The following is a 16,698-nucleotide window of genomic DNA, read 5'->3' as shown; positions in this document are numbered from 1 at the left end:
TGGGACTTAACATCTGAGGACATCAGTCTCCTAGACTTAGAACTACTTCAACCTAACTAACCTAAGGACATTGTATCGCCGGAAATGCATATCCTCCTATTTCCATCTATTGTACTATTATTTTTTTTCCTTGCTTTGTTACCTCAAGATATGACATTTCTGTCTCTTTGTATATTGTAATTGTTTTACTGTTTGTATATATAGATTTATACATTTATGTCGATGTATAATTGGTTTGTTTCGTAAATATTATTTGTATTTTTACGCTGGGTCTTGCCTAGGGAAGACTGCTATCGAACGATTACATCGATAGGTCGTGTGAAGAATCAAAGTGTGTAGGATCTTTGGTAGTGTTAACTCTGCCGCGTGGAGCGCGGGCAGACCAAAGTGAATCTGGCGGGAGTAGCGAGTGGAGGAGGTGTGTTGTGTGACGCTCCCGCGAGTTGCCGCGCCTTCGGGGTTTGGCAGCATGTAATTGCGCTCGACTTGCGATGATAGTTTCTGACATGGTGTCGCGGACGGGAAGCATTATCTGACGCACATCTAGAGCCCGTTTCGTCTGGTGACCGTGTCGAGAAGAAGGTGCGCCAACATCCAGCTTCTGCAACAGCGACGGCCGACAATGAGTGACTGTCGCCACATCCTCGATCGACGGCTTCAAACCTTCAATCAACCAACAAGGAAGACTGGAAGCACGTAAAGTTTTAGAACTGTATGGCAGACCTCAGTTTTTAAAACTGTTCATATCACAAAATTACAGCAACGTAGCATGAACCTTTGTTGCTCATTGTCCCAATTGCATTACCAAGCAGGGTCCCTTCCTTTTCCAGAATGAACCCGAGGGTCGTTGAAATTCAAACGCCAGCATTAAAGTAACATCATTTCACTGCTTTAATTTTAAAGTGCTGTTAAGGTATTCATAGCTGGCTACAATATTCAGATTACACAAGCACGAATTAAGAGTGCGAGCTTTGTTACCGTATTTTAGCTTACCTGTGACTGCAGCTCAGCTTGGTACGTACTAAATTTTACTATTGTTAATTGTTCAGAATCATTTAATTCAAGTTCAAAGTTAAATCTCTTATTTCTAAATTGCGTAGATTCAAGTAGCTTTTGAAATGATTGTTGAGGTAGTCCAAGACTAACCGTGTTTTACTGAATTTCGATGTGCTTCAGAAAGAAAGCTCACTATTAACTTCAGTCACTAAATTAACTTTCGATTTTCCTGTTTTATTAATTCTTTTGCTAAATTAAGTCAGAGTGTAGCGAAATTTATTACTTCTGACAAACTTTCAGTTTTCACACTACACGTGTCAACCTTCAGTTGCCACACTTCTAGTGCTAATTATATGTGTAATAACCTTTCTTTTTCAGTTACTATAGTAATTGTCCTTAGGACTGGCGACCGTAATTTCCCCCAAATCTCAAATACCTAATTACCGCTAGTTAATTGTTAACGTAACGGCTGCACATTTACTTTCTTTATTAACTTTACCCCTTTTCAAAATTAATTTCCACCAGTTTCATTAGCACTTTTCCTTTCATTTAGATGTAACCCTTTCCTCCCTCTTTACCGACAGATTAACTTCGGTGACGACTGCTTTTCCAAAATTCCCATTAGGTACACGCGGTTTCATTTTTCACGGTCATTAAGGTCGATAAGTGAGGGGGAGGTTACAACATCACACACAGCCGGCCGGAGTGACCGTGCGGTTCTAGGCGCTACAGCCTGGAGCCGAGCGACCGCTACGGTCGCAGGTTCGAATCCTGCCTCGGGCATGGATGTGAGTGATGTCCTTAGGTTCGATAGGTTTAAGTAGTTCTAAGTTCTAGGCGATTATGACCTCAGAAGTTAAGTCGCATACTACTCAGAGCCATTTGAACCATTTTTGAAAATCACACACATACACGCCTGAGGCAGGATTCGAAACTACGACCATAGCAGTAGCGCGGTTCCGGACTGAAGCGCCTAGAGCCTTTCGGCCACAGCGGCCGGCGAACGCACTATAGACAAGGAGGAAACGAAGAGAACCAACCGTGATACTTCGTAACGGTTCACACTTCTCCATAGAAGATCCGCACTCCAGACCATGTACATCCATGTCAGGCAAGCGACACTTTCGGTAGAGTGGATATTCGGCCATATTAATGGTATGAAGCCGTTGCTGCGTAAAATAATTTTGGTCGAGCACCAGATACCTGGTTCGAGTATAAGAAGGGCTTTTGTACTGAACGCCGGTCCCAGGCTAAGCTACCGTAGGTTGGCGTCGTTCCATTAAATTCCGGTTACGTTCTCTCATCATCAGGCGAAAATAAAAAGCATCACGCGCCGTAGTGGCCCTGGGGCGCGGGAGATCGGCGTAGATGTAACTGAAGTCAGGGAAATAAATCTTGACGTGGGAAAGCGATTATGGAATGTGCGCCTCTGCAGTGGGCCGTAGTTGGGAGGTGGTAACCAGTTCTCCGATCGGGATGCCCGTTACGCTGTGCCTACGTCGGGTCACACTTTTATCAACGTGTTGACATAAAAGGCTGCCACTCCAACTTGGACCTTAGCGAGCCCTAAGTCGACGTGGCTTCTAGTTAGTGCTTTCTCTACAGCTTTTACTCTATACAGTTACCTCTACTGACAAGTTATTTTCTGATGTCTTAACATTTGTCCTACCATCCTTTCCCCTATTTTTGTCAGTGTTTTCCATATGTTACTTTCTGCTCCGATTCAGCGAAGAAATTCCTCATTCCTTGCATGATCAGTCCACGTAATTTTCAGAATTGTTCTGTAGCACTACTTCTCAAATTCTTTGATTCTCTTCTGTTCCGCCTTCCCCCAATAAATGATTCATTGTCGTGCATTACTGTGCTTCAAATACGTATTCTCAGAAATTTCTTTCTCGAATTAATATCTATGTTTGAAACTAGTAGATTTCTTGTGGCAAGGAATGCCGTCTTGCCTGTGGTGGTCGGTCTTTTATGTCGTCCTTGCTTCGCCCACCACGCTCTATTTGGCTTCCAAACTAGCACTGTTTCTTGATATCGTCTGCTTTGTGATCACCAGTTTTGTTGTCAAGTTCCCTGCTATTCAAATATCTTCGGTTTCTCATTATCTTCGTCTCTACGTTGTTATCTGACATTGTCAAATCTGGAGTTACGCGATCTTTTATGTTAAAAAAAATGTGGATAAAAATCTAAGTCAATTTTGCTCGCATCAGCAGATCAATAAAATTGTCATTATATGATTCCGTGTGTAACAGTCACCAGGCACTTCACATCGTCACAATCTGTTCAGCTGTATATTTCTTATCATCCACAAAGTAACGTAGGTCGTCACTGCGAGCGATAAACGTAGCTATTCATAGTCTTTCTAATTTATTGATGGACGACCTAACTTAGTTTGTAACTGACTAAGAGCGATTCGGGTGAACAGATTATGATGATGTGTAATGCAAGGTGGCTGGTGTACAAGGAATCAAATAATAAAATTTTTATTGATGTGTTGATGGTTCGTCAGTGGGTTCAAATTAGTTATCAAGTAAGGGATTCTTAATTATCTTAACCCAGAATTTTTTGTCTAGATACTTGTGCCTTTCTAGGGTTCACTCTCAATCCATACTCTGTACTCATTAAACGGCTCATTCCATTCTTCTTCACCTTCACTGAGAGTAGCATTGTCATCAGCGTATTTTATCACTGATATCCATTCACCATGAATTTCAGTCCCGACCTTCAAACTTTCTGTTATTTCCGTCAGTGCTTCTCCGATGTGTAGAGTGAACAGTACGGGCGATAAACTGCATCCCTGTCTTAAGCCCTTTGTAAACCGAGCTCTCGTACTGTGTCTTCCAGACATGTTGTTCCTTCTTGGTTCTCGTACATATTCTATATTATTCGTTTTGCCCTATAGCTTATACCTAGTTTTCTCAATTATCAAACGCTACGTCAGGACAGTGGTATCTTTACCTCTCTTAAAGCCAGGGTAATCGTCATCTAACAGAGTCCCACTTTAGTTTTCCATTCCATTGTATGTTGTTCTCGACAACAACTTAGGTGCTTGAGAGTTAACTTTGTTGTACAATAGTTGTCGCACTTCGGAATTGATATCTTCGGAATTTTGTGGATGCTTGTTTTCCGGAAGTTTGATGTATGTCACCAATCTCATACATTCTACACAACAACTTGAATAATCATTTGGTTGCCAATTCCGTTAGTGATTTTTACAAAAAATTCTGGTAGAATGTTATCTGTCGCTTCTGCTTTATTTGATCTTAACTCTTGCACAGCTCCTTTTAATTTTTAGTCTAATACTAGATCACCAATCTTTGCCATATCGAATCGAATTTCACCGTCATCAGCCAATTCCTCCCCCCCGTAGAAGCCTTCAGTGTACTCTTTCCATTTATCCCGCCCCGTCCCCTGTATTTCTATTGCACTCATAATGTTGCCACCGTTGCCTTATATTTCAGCAAACAATGATTTCATTTTTCTCTATGCTGCGTCAGTCCCCCCGATGATCATTTCTTTTCTTATTCCTTCACATTTTTTTCAGCAGCCATTTCACCTTGGCTTCTCTGCACTTGGTAATCATTTCATTCCTAATTGATACATGTTGTTGCATTTCTGTCTTTCCGTGAACATTTTTGTGCTTCCTTCTTTCGTCATTCAACTGAAGTATTTCTTCTGTTACCCAAGATTTCTCCGCAGATACCTTCCTTGCACGTATATTTGTCGGCCCAACGTATGTAGTGGTTCCTTTTGTAGATATCCACTCTTATTCAGCCGAACTGCCGATTATATTACTCCTTATCACGATATCCGCGTCCTTAGCGAACTTCAAACGCGTCTCATTATTCCTCAGTACTTCAGTATCCCATTTCCTTCCGCACTGGTCTTCTTGTGGTTCTCTTTAACTTCAATCTACTTTCCCCATTACAAAATACTGTAGGATGTGAGTATATATCTGCCCCTCGTATATGAGTCTACCTACAGTATAACCTCGTTAGCGCAAACTCGTATAAGAGGAACGCGAAAAAAATATTGGTCCCGTCAGGAATACATTAGTTCTTATAGTATGTTTTATCGGTTAACACGAATTTCGGTTAAGGCGAATTACGAACTCTGTTTCAGTTCCTAGCGTAATTAAATTTCACTGTAACACATACTTCCGACCTTAGAGTTTTCTAAAGCGTAATTTTTTCCGAAATGAATGTAGGAAATGTAGCTACAAAGCTAATTATACTTATTGTTGACTCGTTTTTAACGTATTGTAGGTCGGTAGCCGCGATTATCACCTCAACAATCAGCGTATGCTGTACGTTGTAAGACATTCAATAATGTGTGCAGCAGCATTTAGGAATGTACTCAGTGCCAGATTTGACAGGTGTTCTGTTAGTCGTAGCCGTATCGAGTTGGAATACTGAATAAAAACTACAGTTACAACCGGTACCATAGCACGCGAAAATGGCAAAGAGAAAACAGACAGCTCTAAATGTACAGCTTAAGATTCTAGATGAAGTGAACCGTGGTACCAAGAAAACAGCAATTGCAGAGCAGTTTGGAATACCTAAATCTACTTTATCTACAATTATTAAGAATCGAGAAAATATTATTAATGCTGCGACATCAAGTTCTGGAAACAAATCTTAACGACTTCGTACAGTCAAGTATGAAGACATCGAGACGTTACTGCTAGAATGGTTCAATTATATGTGTGCATCTAACATACCTTTAACGGGCCCCATGGATCAGTCAAAAGCAAAGGGCATCGAAGACTTCTGTTGTTCTGCTGGTTGGTTTATCTGTTCGATAAAGACACATTCAATTTCATCTGCACAAATTTGTGTTGAAGCAAATAAAGTTGATAAAGAAAGTGAGAACAGCTGGTTGCATGAATTCAACCGAGTGAGAGAAAAGTATGCCTCGTGTGATGTGTTTAACATGGATGAAACTGGATTTTTCTACAATATTTTTTCCAAATCACATCCTGGGAATAAGATGTGATAAGTGTCACGGTGGAGCACGAAGCAAACAACGTGTGACTGTTGTACTGTGCTGCAATGCTGACGGCAGTGGGAAGTTTCGTCCCTGAGTTTTCGGTTAATCCGAGAAACCACGTTGATTTAAAAACATAAATATGGACACTTTACCTTGCATCTACTCTCACCACAAGAAAGCTTGGATCGATGGAACATCATTTCGCAAGTGCCTTCTTTGTTTCAACAGTCGAATGGTTGCTCAAAACAGACATGTTTTTCTTACATTGGGCAGATGTACTTCCCATAACGTTCATGATCTGAACCTATCCAACACAAAGGTTCAGTTTTTTCCACCCAACGCGATAAGCCGCCTTCAGCCTTTGGACCAAGACATAATCTCTCTCATAAAGAGAGCTTATCGTAAGCGACATGTAAGAGCTGCAATTCGTGCAGCTGAAAACAATAGTGCAATCCCAAATTGGAATCTGCTTGTCGCAATAAAAGCCATCGCAGCAGCATGGAACTCAGTATCGCCACATCGTACAGGGAAGTGCTTTAACAGAGCTTGGAGACATAGGAACACTGAAGATGTCCACGAGTTAGAAGATGCCACTTCTCCTGATGAATGGACAGTTCTGAAGAACGTTGCGAACCCTGGGATTAGTTTCGAAGAATTCATTAGTGTAGACGACGATGTTGCCGTTGTGCTTCTGTGGAATCGGTTGTGCCAAAAGCTGTGAACGAGGTGCCAGAAGGAGCATAAGAAGAAAGTGAAGAAGAATAGAATACAGATACCATTCCACCTACCTGTCAGGAGATGTTTACAGCCTTGGACTGTTTAGAACGGTTCACTTCAAAATCCGACGTCACTGCTGGGTTTACGGGCGCTATCATAACAATTACAAATATTATCGTTCCCATGAACGTCAGCGACCCATGACCGAATTTTTTCTAAGAAAGTAACGTACATAATTTGTGAGTATTTGGATTTTACAGTCACTTTATAGTGTTATAAGTCTACAATAACATGATTGATAGTGTAGTGTATTACACATTAGTGTACTGCTGTACATGTATACTTATCAAAATCTGTGTTTTTCACTTAACACGAATTTTTTTAACACTAACTCTTGATTTTTCGGTCCCTTCAGATTCGTGTTAAATAAGTTTTACTGTATTTCCAATCGAATATCTGATTTAGAAATCTCTATCTGACATAGGAATCTCCCCGTGACTCTGACTGTTTTCCAAGTAAACCTCCTCTTCTTCCAATTCGCTACTACCATCTGAAATTTATCGCAGAACTCGATACATCTTGTTCCTCTCTCCTTCCTATTGTCAAGCCCATGTTGTCCAGTGACAGATTCTTATTTCCACTTACTATAACCTGCTTTAAAACCTCCAGTGATTACTAGTTTTGCATCTCCCTTCATATACTTATTTGCCCGTTAAATATCCTCATACACTGTAACTATCACTTCAGCTTCTGCTTGCGACATTGTTATGTGTACCTGAACAATTGTTACCGGCGTTGGTTTGCTGTCGGTTCTGAGGATAACAACCACGTCACTGTTCGTAGTATCTCACTCTCTCCGGTACTTTCCTATTCATAGCGAATCCTACTCCGGTTATACCACTTTTTGCTGCTGTTGATTTCAACCTATATTCGGCTGACCAGAAATACACTATCTTATCAAAAGTATCCGGACACCCCCAAAAACATAAGTCTTTCGCCGGCCGCGGTGGTCTAGCGGTTCTGGCGCTGCAGTCCGGAACCGCGGGACTGCTACGGTCGCAGGTTCGAATCCTGCCTCGGGCATGGATGTGTGTGATGTCCTTAGGTTAGTTAGGTTTAAGTAGTTCTAAGTTCTAGGGGACTTATGACCTAAGATGTTGAGTCCCATAGTGCTCAGAGCCATTTGAACCATAAGTCTTTCATATCAGTTGCATTGTGCTGCCATCTACTGCCAGGTACTCCATATCAGCGACCTCAGTAGTCATCACACATCATGAGAGAGCAGAATGGGGCGCTCTGCGGAATTCACGGACTTCGAACGTGGTCAGGTGGTTGGGCGTCAATGGTGTCATATCTCTGTACGCCAAATTTCCACCCTCCTTAACATCCCAACTGTTTCCGACGTGATAGTGGAATGGAAACGTGAAGGGACACGTACAGTACAAAAGCGTACTGGCCGACCTCATGTCTTGAGTGACAGAGACCGCTGACGGCTGAAGTGGGTCGAAATGTGTTATAGGCAGACATCTATGCAGACCACCACACAGGAATTCCAAACTGCATCAGGATCCACTGCAAGTACCATAAAAGTTAGGTGAGAGGTGAGAAAACTTGGATTTCATTGTCGAGCGGCTGCTCATGAGTTGTCACACATCAGGCCGGTAAATGCCAAACGACGCCTCGCTTGGTGTAAGGAGCGTTTAACATTGGATGATTGAACAGTGGAAAAACGTTGTCTAGAGTGACAAATCACAGTACACAATATGGCGATCCGTTGGCCGGATGTAGGTATGGCGAATGCTCGGTGAACGTCATCTGCCAGCGTGTGCAGTGCCAACAGTAATATTCGGAGGCGATGGTGTTATGGTATGGTAGTGTTTTTCATGGAGGGAGCTGGCACCCCATGTTGTTTAGCGTAGCACTAACACAGAACATGCCTACATTGATACTTTAAGCAACTTCTTGCTTCGCACTGTTGAAGAGCAATTCTGGGATTTAGATAGCATCTTCCAACACGATCGAGCACCTATACATAATGCACGGGCTGCGGCGCAGTGGTTACACGACAATAACATCCTTTCAATGGATTGGCCTGCGCAGAGTCCTGGATCCTATAGAATACCTTTGGGATATTTTGGAACGCCGACTTCGTGCCAGGCATCTACCGACATCGATTCCTCTCCTCAGTGTAGCACTCAATGAAGAATGGGCTGCCATTCCCCAACAAACCTCCCAGCACCTGATTGAACGTGTGCCTGCGAGAGTGGAAGTTGTCATTAAGGCTAAGGGTGGGCCAAAATCATATTGAATTCCAGCATTACCGATGGAGGGCACTACGAACTTGTAAATCATTTTCAGCCGCCAGGCGTCGGGATACTTTTGATGACATTGTGTGTTTAGCAAACAGAAGGATGGCTTTTCGCAGGCAACATAACACCGTAAGTGAGGATATCATGGAAACTGATGTAACCACTGCACTGTTCTCACCGGCTTCTAGGGGTTGTTTCCCATTCCAAAGGCTACAGAGTACCCTCAAACTTCGTCCGCCCCTCTGCCCTCATTGACAAGGCCGCTGGGGGAGCGAGGGCGACTTTGTGTCCCGGAAGTCTTCGGCCGCCTTGGCTGATGATGTAGTATATACAGTTAGAATTTAAAGATTTAGTTAATGATGAAAGTGCAAAAAATCTGTCGAAAGACAATTAGTACGGGATATTTTGTTTTATATATTACGATACACTCTGAGCTAAATTAACATGTACGTAACACCTGATGAAATTATTGGTATGGTTAGTAAATTTTCTGAACTCGCACGCTTTATTACATCGCCAGTTGCTAGAGTTTTTGATAGAAATTAGCGGGCAATATGGAGACATTACATATTAATGTGAGGGGCGTTGCTTAAGTCTTGATTTGCAAGCCTTGAAAATTTTTTCGGTTTAAGACTCACTATTGTTGAGTTTCTGAAGGAAAACAAAAAAGCAGGAACGAAAATCAGTACACCCAGAATGGTTTGGAGGCTTCTCACTGTAAGTGGACTTGAATTTCCACTATCCACGGCAATAAGCTGCAAGATGATTTAGTGGGGATGTATTTATGAAGAAAATTCTACTGTGGACGGGGCAACTTCTGATAAAAAGTCGTCCATTTCCCAGAGCTCACTCCCATTAAAGAAAATGCGAATTTTGAAGAAATCATTGCGAAGTTAAAAGAGTTGCAGAAATAGTTTCCTACCTATTTTGAGGACACTGCCAATATTACATACGTTTTTAAGCTGTTTTCGAGGCTGTTTGCTGCTTCAGTTGAAAGCATCCCTGTACACTGAACCGACCGACATGTAATGTAATTCCCGTTTGAAAAGCCAATTTTTTACGATAAAACTGTCCAAGAGTTTTACATTGTTTTCCCCAGGAGTAGTTCCTACATCTTCATTATGTAGCTGCAAATGTGATGGAATGTCTCGATCAATATATACCCATGGAAGGCATTTTTTCGAATATGAAGCTGACTGAGTCACGATTACGTGCAACTGAAATGACAAAAACGTGCGAATTTGTCTGCATCTGTCTGCGTGCCGCTTCGAAACACGCAATAGCGCAATGAACCAGCTTCTGTGTTCAGTCATGTAGTCCCATACTCAGGGAATGAGCGAGGTGGCAGATACGGGAATTCTACGTCCCTGTTGCAGGCAAGGTCATGGTGTGTATTTTTTCCCATTGTTCTGAGCCGACCTTTTATGAAGTGTCAAAACGGTATTTATATCATGTGGATGAGTATGATAACCGCTTGTACGTTGCAGTGTTGGGTTTGTGCTGTAATGGACGAACGGTAGGGAGAAGGTTAAGCCTTCTCGAATAGCTCCAAGAGCGCTGCCCACAGTGAGACACTGCACAGATTGTAAGTAGGCTAAAACTTCCTGGCAGATTAAAACTGTGGGCCGGACCGAGACTCGAACTCGGGACCTTTGCCTTTCACGGGCAAGTGCTCTACCAAGTGAGCTACCCAAGCACGACTCACGCCCCGTCCTCACAGCTTTACTTCTGCCTGCGAAAGGCAAAGGTCCCGAGTTCGAGTCTCGGTCCGGCACACAGTTTTAATCTGCCAGGAAGTTTCATATCAGCGCACACTCCGCTGCAGAGTGAAAATCTCATTCTGTAAGTAGGCTGTTTAGGTTTTCATGTTGGTAACGTCACGTACCGCTCTGTATGGAAATCACTGGCTGTGCTGTGTGCAGTCTGTGGCTGTTGGCATTGTTGATATATTCGCTGTTGTAGTGTTGGGCAGTTGGATGTGAACAGCGCGTAGCTTTGCGCAGTTGGAGGTGAGCCGCCAGCAGTGGTGGATGTGGGGAGAGAGATGGCAGAATTTTGAGAGCGGACGATATGGACGTGTGTTCATCAGAAAGAGTAAATTTCTAATTTTGGATATATATATATATATATATATATATATATATATATATATATATATATATATATATTGAAAAATTTATAAATGACAGTGCCGGAAAACCTCTACGTTATTTGATTTTCAAACAGACGAGTAAAACTGAACGTACTCAGAAATTTGTCTCTTTACTTATTCTGATCAACACTAAACTGGCACACTATATTTTTAGCGCAACGCAATCTGACTTTCAATAATCCCTACAAAAGAATGGTCCTGACTAATAATAACCTACACCTTTCATGAATCACTTACCTCACAAAAATCTTCGTTACTCGAACTACTGCAATACAGCGAGCACCAATACTGCCAGTTAAATAAAAGATGCTAACTACTGAAGGCATATATATATATATATATATATATATATATATATATATATATATATATATATATATGATGACTTTTGAACATTATTAAGGTAAATACATTGTTCGTTCTCTATCAAAATCTTTCATTTGTTAACTATACCTATCAGTAGTTAGTGCCTTCAGTAGCTGGCATCTTTTATTTAGCTGGCAGTATTGGTGCTCGCTGTATTGCAGTAGTTCGAGTAACGATGATTTTTGTGAGGTAAGTGATTCATGAAAGGTGTAGGCTATTGTTAGTCAGGACCATTCTTTTGTGGGGATTATTGAAAGTCAGATTGCGTTGCGCTAAAAATATTGCGTGCCAGTTTAGTGTTGATCAGAATAAGTAAAGAGACAAATGTCTGAGTACGTTCAGTTTTACTCGTCTGTTTGAAAATCAAATAACGTAGAGGTTTTCCGGCACTGTCATTTATAAATTTTTCAAAGGGGCGTTTCAAGGGCACCGGTGCGATGATTGGTGATCAGAAACTTTATGTCCCCACCTCCCCTCTACTACCACGCCAAATATTGGTAAAGAAAATATTCCACCGCCGGGATTCAAATCACCATACTTTGAAGTCGAGCGCTACCACACAGGTAATTTCGTCGTAGTCTAGAAACTAACTCTTTGATTTCACGACGCCAAATAAGCCTTCATGGTTGTACAGACCGTGTGAAAGAAGAATTGTCTTACTTGATGGTATCCCTTCACCGTATTTGTACTTAAGACTCGGACCCTTTGACTGAATAACTTTGCTACAATTTTTAAGGTAGTTGAACTACAACAGGTTTTGCAGGAATGGAATTTAATATCGTAGTGTACGTGGCAGACCACTGGACGGTGGATTCCCGGAGGACAGCAGGAGGTACAAAGTGCTGCAGTGGCTAAGTGGGGAGGCGCAGCACTCCGACCTCTAACCAGATGAGCGCGGTATGCGCTGAACGCACTTAGCCCTCTGGTCGATGGGAGGAGGTACATGGGGGGAGGGCTGCTGTGGGGTGAGGGGGAGGGGTAGGGGGCGTGGACGTCAAGTGGTCGCGTGGGGGCGGTGCACAGACCGCGAGGTATGCCCGCTATGGTCCCTGCTTATCACTGCACCCTAACACAGTCTGCTACATCAGCTACACTATGCTTTACCTGATATAACGGTGTTTCTAATAATTAACGGGAATATTGCAAGAAAAATTCTCCTGAAACAGCCGCTATTTCGAGAGGTACACTTCATAATCTGCCTAGTATGATTTCTTTTACAAACAAAATAACAACATGCCAAATCCTTGTTGAGCCATTTCCTGATAATCTTCAAGCAAATCTTGCTGAATCGTCTGTTTCACGTTGCAGAGCCAGTTCCGATACAAGAACAACCATGTCTCAGGCAACGAACAAATTGTATGTCTTAAGTACTCAACTTCGCAGTTTACTCAGCATGGCTTTCAAACTCGAAACATTACGCGCGTATCCTTTATCGACTTGACGTCACTTTATGACAATGTCAATCATCGTGATTTGTCTCTGAAGATCTAAAGAATATTTATAGTGTCATCGAATTCATTAAAAGTTTACTTCAAAACACGAGATTTGGCATAGATTTTCAGAGTTGCTTAATCGATGAAGATCTAAAAGAAATGGGTTACCATGAAGAAGGGTTCTTTCACCAGTATTATTTAACATCATACCAATGACTAACCACTTTCATCCAACACAAGGAACTGCCATTTTGGCGACGATATGGCTTTAACAAGTCAAGGAAAAACTGTTGAAGATTTAGAAGCTCACTTGACAGACGCCATCCTAACCCAGCTAAAAATAAACGGTCTGCGTTTCAACTTAAGCACAATCAGGCATGTCGCAAACTTAACAACAGATGTCAACCGATACAACTAGTAGATACATCTCATCAAAATTACTGTGTAGTTACTTAGGCATGTACTCTGATGTTCAAGCATGACTGCAGGAATACGGGAATAAAGGTGGAACCCTGGAATAATATCGTTCGAAAAATCGCTGGTAGTACATAGGGCTCTCAATTACAAATCACGAGGTCAACTTCCCTTGCAGCATGTTACATTATTGCAGAATATGAGTGCCCAGCCCGGACGAACGGAAACATTGTTCACAAGCCGCTAAACGAAATGAGTAGGTTTGTAACAGGTAGTTTGAAAGCTGCACAACTTTGCTACATCGCAGGCATAGCGCCACGAGATATTCTCCGTGAAATAGCTGCCACTGCGGAGAGAGCAAATCAGGCACATAAGTAAACTCATACATTACCTAGGTACGTTTCAGAAGCTCCAAGATTGAGATACTGAAGGCGTTTCCACAGGAGCGCTTCGGTCTTGCAGACAACGTCAGCTACAACAAGGAAGCAATTGAAGATTTTTGGACTTGAGAATAACTCTATCTGGTTCACCCTTCGGAAACACTCTCACCTGGGTATGAGCAGAATTAGATCATATGTTCGTCACCCCACCGCCTCCGCTTTTGAATACGAAGATCCAGGAGTAATCTTCAAAAAATGTGGTTACCACCAACTGTGACTGCGGAGAACGATAGACCATGGAGTACCTCCAGTATTGTCAACTGTGCCATGCATCTCGCACTGAATTTCCGCTTGGACAGCAACTAATTTTGAGAGAATTTGATCAAGAGTTTTGTAACTTGATTATTCTTTCCCTCATTTGATTTTCTTGGTAACAACGACATATTTTGTCTCATATTCGAATAAATAATAAATAATCGAAATAATTGCTCCCTTCGACGATTTTACTCGGAGCAGTTATCGTAAACGATTCAAATGATCTGTCCTTCAGTATTAGACGTTTGTAATACACACTAAGAACCACCCATACAGCAGCGCAGCACCGGTAAGATCACATGGAATCTGCAGCTCTCATAGTCTTTGGGGCCTCCTTTCAGCAGTATGCTCTCGTAGTTTTTAATGCGTATTACTTTTCTTCGATAATAGGTATAAGTAGCGAATAATCTCTTAACTACTGTCCTATCACCTTGTACATTCTTCTTATCAGTGATTTTGAAAGTCAGCCGCGCGGAGTAGCCGCATGGTCAGATGCGCCTTACCACGATTCGGGCGGCGCCCCCCAAAGGAGGTCCGAGTCCTCCCTGACCACAATGTGTGTTGTCGTTAGCGTAAGTTAGTATAAATTTGATTAAGTAGTGCCTAAGCCTAGGGACCAATGACCTCAGCAGTTTGGTCCCATAGGAACTTACCATAAATTTCAAAACAAAACAAACAAACAAATTCGAGAGTAACTGATATGGAAAACACTGACAGGAGGAGGGGACAATACATTAGCACACGTAGGAGGACATCGGGGAATAACCTCCATGATAACTGAGGGAGGTGTTCAGAGTAAAAATGGTATGAGAAGACAATGATTCGAATACATCCAACAAGTAGTTGAGGACTACAGGTGAAAATGCTACTATGATATGAAGAAGCTGCTACAAGAGACATAAAATCGCAAATATTCTCACATCCCTCAGTACGCAACACGTTTTGGAGGTCCAGGTATTACGTTGTCGGCCGCCATAACGATGCATGGGCGTAGTGACCTTGAAATACGGTACGCTCACCAGTCAGCTTCATTGTGACACAGAACTCCTTCCCCTCCGTCTTTTAAGGAGAGCATTCAGCCCAGAACATTTTTACGGATGACAGTGCGTGACAGCATCTATCAGCACAGGGGGATGAGCTCTCGGAAACTCAGGATATTCAGTGAATGGACTGGCCTGCCCGCTTCTACGACTTAGAGCCCATCTCGCACGCTTGGGATGCGTTTGATAGATGTACTGCAGAATGCAACAACCACCCAGTAGTTGTCAATCCCACTGATGGGGGGAAAGGAACGCCCCACCGCGAGAACTACTTGCCCACTTTGTAGCCGGCACGGAAAGGACGATGCAGACGATGCCCTGCCGTCCATAGTGATCACACAGCCTATTAATAATTACGTCCCTAATTGTTTAATATCCAATGGACCATTATGAATCGCAGTGACTTCATTGTAATTATTGTCTTTGAACAGAACTGTCGTCCTTGTTCGTGTCATTGCATATTTCTTTCACTTATCTCCTGTTGTTGTTGTGGTCTTCAGTACTGAGACTGGTTTGATGCATCTCTCCATGGTACTCTATCCTGTGCAGGCTTCTTCATCTCCCAGTACCTAATGCAACCTACATCCTTCTGAATCTGCTTAGTGTATTCATCTCTTGTTCTCCCTCTACGATTTTTACCCTTCTCGCTGCCCTCCAATACTACATTGGTGATCCCTCTATGTCTCAGAACATGTCCTACCAACCGATCCCTTCTTCTAGTCACGTTGTGCAACAAGCTCCTCTTCTCCCCAATTCTGTTCAATATCTCCTCATTAGTTATGTGATCTATCCATCAAATCTTCAGCATTCTTCTGTAGCACCACTTTTTGAAAGCTTCTATTCTCTTTTTGTCTAAACTATTTATCGTCCACGTTTCACTTCCATACATGGTTACACTCCATACAAATAATTTCAGAAACGACTTCCTGACATTTAAATCTATACTCGATGTTAACAAATTTTTCTTCTTCAGAAAAGCTTTTCTTGCCATTGCCAGTCTACATTTTATACCCTCTCTACTTCGACCATCATCAGTTATTTTGCTCCCCAAATAGCAAATCTCATTTACTACATTAAGTGTCTCATTTCCTAATCTAATTCCCTCAGCATCACCCGACTTAATTCAACTACATTCCATTACCCTCGTTTTGCTTTTGTTGATGTTCATCTTGTACCCTCCTTTCAAGACACTGTCCATTCCGTTCAACTGCTCTTCCAGATCCTTTGTTGTCTCTGACAGAATTACAGTGACATCGGCGAACCGCTAAGTTTTATTTCTTCTCCCTGGATTTTAATTCCTACTCCGAATTTATCTTTTGTTTCCTTTATTGCTTGCTCAATATACAGACTGAATAACACCGGAGAGATGCTACGACCTTGTCTCACTCCCTTTACAACCGCTGCTTCCCTTTCATGCCCCTCGACTTTTATAACTGCCATCTGGTTTCTGTTCAAAGTGTAAATAGCCTTTCGCTCCCTGTATTTTACCCCTGCCACCTTCATAATTTGAAAGAGAGTATTACAATCAACATTGTCAAAAGCTTTGTCTAAGTCTACAAATGATAGAAACGTGGGTTTGTCTTT

The sequence above is a fragment of the Schistocerca cancellata genome, chromosome 8 (assembly GCF_023864275.1).
Source record: "Schistocerca cancellata isolate TAMUIC-IGC-003103 chromosome 8, iqSchCanc2.1, whole genome shotgun sequence".
Lineage (NCBI taxonomy): Eukaryota > Metazoa > Arthropoda > Insecta > Orthoptera > Acrididae > Schistocerca > Schistocerca cancellata.
The sequence above is the reverse complement of the archived record's forward strand: the minus strand, read 5'-3'. Positions refer to the sequence as shown.